At 44.0% G+C, this 8840-nt stretch overlaps 1 protein-coding gene across 9 annotated transcripts in view; it reads left to right on the top strand.

Moving 5' to 3' along the window:
- The first annotated feature begins 966 nt into the window (after positions 1–966).
- Positions 967–8840, top strand: part of Mbnl2 (muscleblind like splicing regulator 2) — a 150038-nt gene continuing 142164 nt past the window's right edge. For all 9 annotated transcript variants that reach the window (XM_047552626.1, XM_047552628.1, XM_047552623.1 and 6 more), the window contains exon 1: positions 967–1193. The gene's annotated coding sequence lies outside the window, so the exon portion shown is untranslated. The remainder of the gene's footprint in view (positions 1194–8840) is intronic.

Raw genomic sequence — 8840 nt, 5'->3', positions numbered from 1 at the left:
ACTGGAAAAAATAAATAAATAACCCCAACTAACCCTTCTGTTTCTCTTTTCTTACTTTATCTCAGAGACCCCAGCACCTCCTGGAGCATCTTTAATGACGGGACACCTGGTGGTGCCCATTGAATCACAGGCCATGTGTAGTCAGCAGTACATACCTTCCTGTAATCCTGGCTTCCTGTGGGGCAGTGCACAGTGTTCATCAACCGCCACCTAAGACGGTTAAGGCACACCTAATTCTCTCCTGGGTACCTGCCAGGAGCACAAAAGTGTAATGTGTAGATATCAATTTTATTGTTCAGCATTCCCTAATTGAAGTCCCCAGCGGTCTGAAAACTTAGATGAAAGATATATGGGCTACAGTAATTAACCACTGCAATAACAGATATTGTACAGGAAAACTGTGTGCTAGGGCTACAAGCATGTTTTGATTTTTGAATCTGTGCTTGGGCTAGCTCACTCTCCTTCAATCCTGGAAACCCTACGTAAACGTTCCATAAGGCATTACTTTCCATGCAGATATTGAATTGTTTTTCTTAAAAAAAAAAAAAAATACACAAACATCACACACACACACACACACACACACACACACACACACACGCTTTGTCAATGCTGTAACGACTTCAGTTCCAGGTACAACCTGGATTTCTTTGGAATCTGCGGAGTTTCGCGTTTCCCAAAGTATTACGGTGCAGCTGCAAGCTTCGGGCTGGCTGGCTGCAAGCGTGTTTTCCTGAGCTACCCCTCTTCCTGCTCTGCCAATTATGTGCCACTTTGTCTTGGTGCTATGATTGCTTTCTTCGGAGAGGGAAATTCCTCTTTCATCAGTATGGATGCACTGTTTTCAGACGCTGCAAGTGCTGTGTTGCTGTGTCAGTCATCCTATTAGGGCCAGTTTCAGACCAGGAGGGCTGACGAGCTGGCTGCGGATTGGCCGGCCGCGGTGGGCGGGGTTTGTCGGAAGGAAGGGCCGCAGCTTACAGCAACAGAGTTTAGACTGTCTTTGCTTCATCATCTAAAGGTAAAATTTTCCAGATACGGCAGACGGCTTTCAGAGTACAATAAACACGGAATGAGAACCATTTGCATGGAAATTTCTCCCTCATGATGCAGTGGAGAAGCCTCGGCCACTCGATTCTGCCAGATGTTCCTGGGGTTACTGTACATGGGAAGGACAAGCAGAGCTAAACAAGGTAGGAGAACCCCCCCCTTTTTTTTTTTTTTTTTTGAATGTTTAAAGAGTTTGCTGCAGTATGCTGCATTCCATGTGTGTTGCTTCGGGAAGCCAGGGAGACCGGATTCCACTAATTCAAATGTGATACTTGCAGGGAACCCTGGAGTTTTACGTAACATTTTGATTTGAGAAAAAGAAATGGCAAAGCTTGAATCTATGCCGCCTGTTCGGAGTGAGGCATCAAACCGAGTTTTGATCCAAAGAATAGATCCACGTATGCTTATTTTTAAAACCATTTACAATCTTGGAAGCAATCTTATTTTCTTCTTATAAAAAAAAATTTCTTTGCTCGTATAGTATAGCCCCGGCATAGATAAAGTTCACATTGGTCTTCTTACTGGAAAACAGACTTGCAATTAGGAATGAAGGAGGAAAAAAAAAAAAAAAAAACAACTTCATGGTCAATAATCAGCGACTGAATGTTTGAGACGAAAATATGTCTATTTATTGGAAATGAGGGACCTCCCTGGCTCTACAATGCTGAGCTTTAATCGAGTTTCAAAGGCACATTTCTAACAACCTAGCAAGAGGTAGCTTTCTGGCAAGTTTTCGATACTGTAGTTCAGTGTTTACATTTCTTTCCTGGCATGTCTGAGCCTTTGTTTCCAGCTTAAAAGTGGAACCATTATATTCAAAGTAAAGCTGGGTTAATAATGCTTACTGCAATTATCTGATCTGTATGCATTTTTAATGAGAACACACAGCCAGCAGAATAATTTAATGAGAGCAGGCTAGCTTTTAAAGCCGTGTTTTCACTGTGCCGAACCATATCAACTTTCTTGCCGAGAAGCAACGGTGAGAAATGATGGAGAAGATTTATTTTTAACACACTTGGCTCAGGAGAAGGAAAGGATATATTTGTTAAAGAATTCTTTCTGCCCTTTCCCGTTTAAAATTTCTGCCAGGCATGGGGAAACTGTGCCTTTTTGTTAGGCCTCGGAAGCATGTGTTTACAATAAATGTGTAACATTTTAGAATAGTTAGCAAGCACTGGAGCGAAGAAGAAAAAAAAATTGACTTGCCTGAGCACCATGAATCTTCTTCAAGAACGTTACTGTCTCTTTAATAGACAAAGGTTAAGTGGAAAGATGTTTGTTAATTGGGAAATGTGTGCATTTGGGGACAATAAGGTAAAAAAAAAAATCAGGCTGGGGGCATGGTATAATCTTTACGTAAGAGGAAGTTTCTTGAGCTCTCCTCTTTGGAGGGGCGGCAGTGCTCATTTAAATAACGGCAATGCCACGTAGATTCTTCTAGACCCACCGTTTTTACTTTCAAGGAGAAGTGCAGGACACTAGCCCAGAACTTCTGACGTCATCCCCCAACTATTTCTGCTGTGTGTTCTTTTATTCGAGCTCGTGGAGAGGAATATTTCTCCATGTCCTGGCCAGGAACATTCTACTCCCAGTCGGCAGGACCTGAGTTATGGCTCTGCGTTTCGGCCTGTCCTCTGCACACCCCAAGCCCATCCCCCTCGTAACTAGGGCATCGTCTCCTACCTGCCGGTCAGCACAGGTTTTCTGCAGGGTTCTGGCTTAGCTGGTGAAAAGCGGTGGGGAGCCCCGGCTCAGCTCTTTTTCTGGCCTAACTTCCCCTTGGTGCAGGCCAGCAGTGCCACCTGTGTGGACGGTCCCCCTGGGGTGGGGGTGAGTGCCAGGTCCCCTGCAGCCATGATCTAGGACACAGGTTATGCCCCCAGGTTCAAGGCTGGTTGTGATGTTGGGGAACAGCTGCTTTTTATAGGTGAAGCGCCATGTCCTCGGACAGATGGCCCAAAGGAAGGAAGGAAAGAACAATACTACCGACTGGTAACCCCCTGTCACAGGTGCCACCCCGGTTGTGGAGATCAGGAGGGAGGTTAGTGTTTACTCAGAAGCCTCGTGAGAAATGATTTTGCTTAGAACACGCTGGAGTTTGCCGGAGTTCCCTCTGCTAGTTTGTGTCCTCCTCACTACTTACGTAGCCTGAAGCAAGTGCCTCCCTCAATATTTCTGTCTCCTAACAGAATTGGATAATTCTTGCTGTACTTTCATGATTCTAGCACTTTAGGAGACCTTGACCTTGTATCAAATTGAAAGTTGTTTTTCTCTTGGTACAATGAGCTATTTAAAGTACCAAGGGATGAAACCTTGGTGGTAAGAAACTGTCAGCAATGCCTTGGGGTATTAACACAGGCATGTATATAGCCCTTCACTCTCGGCTCCTGTAAATATTCTATCGATATTTATCCTGAGACCCACAAATAAAATTTCCAAGGAAATCAGAGCAGTGCTGTTTACATTTTCTGCATTGATCTAGTCTAGCATAACAGAAACCGAGCTCGCCAGACTCTTCCAGTGATAGATCTCAGAGCGCCCCAAGCCTCTTGTGCTATTTTTACTCTGACTTTTGTATTAAATTTGTGAAAGTGGAGTGAATAAAAGAGAAAACAAGAGGAGGGGAGAAAAATATGCTTGTGAAATCTACTGGTCATGTAGCTTTATTGCTTAACAGCCTGCCTTCTTTCTGCTCGTTGTTTTAATTTGCTGTTGCTATGGTGAAAACAAATCAATATCACATGGCCACCAGCCAGTCCCGCGCTTGGGGAGCGCCATAGAAATTCAAGATCAGGTACTCAAGATTCCAAGCAAGAATAGGGAGAAAGGGATCTTTAGATATCACGCTTAAGAGAACTCCTCATAGTAGAAGCAGTAGGGTCAATCTTGAACGTGGTTTGTTTGTTTTGTTTTGTTTTTCCTCTTCCCTGCTTCCTGCACTTTCCTATTGGTAACAAGAAAAGGATGGGAAGAAAGACATAAAGATTTGTTTACGTTTTCCAAAAGAGCAAAACAGCATCAACATAGGAGTAGATGGGAGGCATCGCAAAGGGCAAAGATTTAGATTTAACTTCAAGAAATGCTGGTTGCTAAAAACAGTTGGGGCCCTTTAACATCTTCAGGCAGAGCTGCCCATCAAAACTGGCTGCCTCCTGAAGGTTTACCAATGTCACATCACGCAGAGAAATCTGGCATCAGGGAAGCAGGTGGGCAGTGGAAGAGAAGGGTGTTATGGGAAAGTAGAGAGGCATGATCTCACCTGAAGAAAACTGTCAATCAAGTCAGGCCAGGTGAGTGCACCTCCCCACCCCCCCACCTCCCCACCCCCCACCCCCGCCTAGGGCATGAAAAAGGGGAGAGGACATTTTCCCCTTTTCACAAAACCTGCCCCAGGGTCAGCCTAAAGCCCCAGCAGGGAGAGAAGGGAAGAGGCTGCAAAGAGAAGTGAAGGGTTAGGAGCCCAGGCATCCCTTCTAGAATGATCGTCTGAGTTGGATGGACATGGACACGCACTGCTGTGTAGTGCAAGCAACTTGATATTTCATGATTCAGGAGAATGTCTTGGAAGAATGGAGCAGGAAGAGTTAGCCCAGCTTTGTGAAGCATTTACAATAGTATTTTTTCTTCCTCTATCTTTTTACTCGGTTTTTGTTTTTCTTCTTGAAAAAGTGCACAAACTGTTCATTGCAGCTGTGGTGTAGTCATAATCAGGAGTCAAAGTGACATATAGCTGCCTCCAACTGCACAGCATTGTTCATAGAGACTAGCCCCTGCCTCCATTGCTGAGCAGGAAAACAGGTGTGAAAGGTAAGGCCCTAGGGGTTCTTTGTGAACCTGAGCTCGGAGGCTGGTGGATAAGTTTTCTGGCAGCATACCCCCTCAATATGGCAAAAATGCTCGGTAATAAAATCGGACTCAACAATGCACCTTAGTGTTTTGACAAAGAATGCATTGTCTAAGATGTCCCCCATCAGCATATTCCATCAATCAGTCAACAAGTGTTTGTTAAACACCTCTTGGGCTCCTGGGCTCTTGCTATGCATTTAGAACACCAAGCTGGTTACCCACCACCTGCCTTTGTGTGTGCACTAAAATGCATGGTATGAAATTGTAACTTTCAGAGTCTTGAATAATATTGTTACTGGCTAACATGACATTAGCATTGTTGATTTCATTAGACATTGATTTGGGGTGTTGGTGTTTGGGGGAAGAACAAGAAGAATCTTGAGTTTTCCATAGCTATGGGTGAGCACTTTCTTCACCTCTGTTATATTTGTCTGCATAAGTGCTGTTTAAATAACATATAAAGATATGAGATGAGCAGTAGGCATGTAAGAATGCTCAAACAATCCAAAATAGAAGGCTCGAGAGCAGTCGCTGAGCCCTGAAGTAACTGGGGACCACAGGCACATCATTTGTAAAGCCTTAAACATCGGCCCAGAAACAAAAGGAAATCTTAGACCTTCTCCCACTTCTGAGCCACAGGGTGCCCCCTGAAGCCCCTGATGCAATTAGCTAACCGTCCCCAGTCCCCATCTCCAGCAAGGAAATCTGATACCTGACCCTGGAGGGTTCTACTTCCCCCTTTTTCCCTAAAGCAGAGTTCATTTTAAAAATTGGTTTCCCTGTTTAAACACCAGAGTCGTTTTGTTGTGGTGGGTCTGGGAGCCGTTTTCTTTCTTTCGTTTGTTTTTGTTTTTGTGTTTGCTTGGGGATGGGGGTGGGGGGGATGGTTCCCCTAACATCCGAATTAACATCCATTCTTTGGGCAAAGACAAACTGCACGCTTAAGGGACCCAGTGAGGGGAAGACTGAGGACTAGCCATGCTTCCAGAAGTCTTCTCAGCCCTGGGTCCTGGCAGTCGGGGAGCAGGCTCCAGGCAAGCTGGTTGTCCTGGCAGAGGTCTGGGGGTGGAGAGCCACCTGGGAGGGACGAGGAGAGAGGCCCACTGAAAGTACTGCTGGTCTCGTCCTAGCAGGGTGCAGTCCACAGCAGCCAGAAAGGAGAGGCTTGCAGACAAGGTAAGAGCAGTTAGGCACGCAGCTGTCTTCAAAGGGTAATTAACATGTGTAGCTACTTAAACTTTGAAAGGCTTTCGCCGGCATTATCTCTATTAACAGTTCAAATGGAGAGTTGAAAAGGGAGAGCCTAGAATTAGGGCACTCTGGCAAGGGCCTACTAGATAAAGCTCCTCTAGGAGATGAGTTGTAAACTACATTTTAAAAACTTTTATAAACCAGATTTTAAAAACTTTTATTCATTGGTATTTTTTTCAGTGCTTGAATTTTGAAGCACAAGAAAAACTAAGTGATGTGAAGCATCTCACAGGACCCCTGTCCATCTCCTGTCCCCAGATGCTTCCCTGGATAGCATGTGCGTTTAGACTAGACTTGGGGACCACAGGCAGCTAGAGGCCAAGGCAGAGCAAGAAGGGTGTTGATTGCCCAGCTCAGGCTACGCACCCAGGCACCCGGGGACGAAACCTATGTTTGCTCTGTCTCCCAACTGAGTCAAACAACAGACAGATGTTTCTAGAAAATGCAATTCCCTAGTGTTGTAAATGGCCTGCAGGCCTGGGAGAAAGCAAAGTCAACAAGGAAATCAAAATTCAGAGTATTCCATTTTTTCATGAGAACATCTCATTGAGTTCTCTTATGCCTGATGAAAGGTGGGGAAGAAATTCATATTTGGGGGCTTGTATTCTGAGCAAGGTGCTTTACAGACACATGTGATCAGAAGAAGAGCTGGAGAGCCCATAAAATTAATGCTACTCCCAGGGGACCACTGGAAGAGAGCTCTGAAACACTCAGGAACACACACACGACCCCACAGCTAATGCCTGGTTGAGCCACTACTTAAACTCAGGCCCCTGAGACCCTCAAGCTCTATAGGTAGGCAGCACTGTGGTGCTATCTAAGCAGATCAAATTGAGAAAATAAAATAATCCATTTGCAGAAAGAAAGAAAAGCTTAAAGTAGAGATAGGAGAGCAGTCATTTTAGAAATCTCAGATGTACTTAGTGTAGCTGACGGTGTAACGTGTAATTGTGAGGGTAACATCTGACATGTGTATATGTCATTTCCGTATTTGTGCTTATTGCCTCTTTTAAAGGTCACATGATGCTCCCTTTACCTGGCCTGATAAATTAAATGAGAACTGAATTTGAGTGAGGTTAAGCAATATGCTGAAAGTTTTATTAGCCAAAAAGTGGAAAAGTTGTTAGTTCCCCAACCCATGGGGATCCATCTATGCATATGATACTTAATGAGGTAAATGAAATGACACTGTGGTCAGATGTGGAGTCTTCTTCTAATGCATGTTGTGCAGTTGAATGGAGCCCAACCCAAGCAATTTTGGGAAGACAGTAATGTTTTTAATTAAGAGATTGAATTATTCTAAAAATCTATAAATTTTTGGCATCCTAAATGCAAGCTTCAATTAATCAAACTAAAAGTATCAGTGAAGCATATATTATATAAATGATTTAGTACGTGTCATTTTAATGTTTGGAGAGCTCAGAAAAGGAAAACTCCATTTAGAGTAACAGATAAGTTTTCATGGAGGAAGAACTACTTCCTCTGGCCTGAGTGGATATATTTTTGTCTAGCTCCTAGTTTCTAATGTGGAATGTCTACACCCCAGGCCCGGGGCAAGATTATGCATTGGATAAGGAAACAGTTGAACTTACATCTTGTATGTTATTTAGCTTATCCTTTTAAAAAGTCGATTTTCATATATGAGAAATGTATAGTACATGTTAGTTTTGTCATGCAGTCATACCATTTATAAATAAGTCGCTATCCTTATGATGATTGTTTCTGTTAAAGATATTTTTCTGATAAGGAAGCACAGTCAAATGTTTGGAGAGGCCAGGGGTCAAAGTCTCAGGAAGGAGGGATGGCATGATGCCAGCAGGGAAACCTGACTTTAGAGAATAGGAATGAAGTGTTGGGGGTTGGGGGAGCAGGAGAAAAGGTTGGATGGAGGCCTGGAATTGGCATAAGGAAGAACTGAACGGCCATGCCAATAGCTCGTCACCTGTAACACAAGTCTAATGCTTTATAAAGATCCAACTGAGACTCGTAAGATAGGGTCAGAGTGATGCCACTAGTCAGAGAGAATTTGTGATATTCTGGGAATAATGTGGGAAGAAAGTGGATGAACCTGGGTGTGAGAATGGAGGAGAAAGGGCAGATCCAGAAGGCACCTTGCAAGGTACCTGAGAGAAGCTAGTGAAAACTCGCAAGAGCCAAAATGACCTCACACTTTCTCTCAGGAGCAATATCGATGGTACCATGACCAAAATGCATGTAGGGAGATAAAAGGGACCCATCAATCAATGGGGACAGGATAGGAGAGGAAGGGAGATGGGGAGCCTTTGGTTTGGGGCATGGTGTTTTTAGCTAATGATGGGACATCTGAGTGGAGATATCTCATAGACATTTGACAGGGTGTGAATGGAGACCAGCCTAGAACCCAGGCTTCCAGTGTGTGCCTGAGACACAACTGTGCTGAAGCCATAGTTGAAGCTGTGGAAAAAAGGAACATAAACATAGAGAGACAGGCAGATGACCAAGAATGAGACTTGCAGAAGGCAGCCAGTGACCTGGAAGAAACTAAAAGCTAATAAATTGGGAAAATGAATACCCACAAGAGACCAAAAGTGTCTAAAAAAATAAGTGACACTATAAAGCATCATAGTACTGTCCTGTGATTTCATGGGAAAACAGCGGAGCCTTCTGCATCAACTCTCCTGCTGCACACTTTACCCTCTCTGGCGTGCCTCTCT

The sequence above is a fragment of the Sciurus carolinensis genome, chromosome 5 (genome assembly GCF_902686445.1).
Source record: "Sciurus carolinensis chromosome 5, mSciCar1.2, whole genome shotgun sequence".
Taxonomy (NCBI): Eukaryota; Metazoa; Chordata; class Mammalia; order Rodentia; family Sciuridae; genus Sciurus; species Sciurus carolinensis.
The sequence above is the reverse complement of the archived record's forward strand: the minus strand, read 5'-3'. Positions and strand labels throughout refer to the sequence as shown.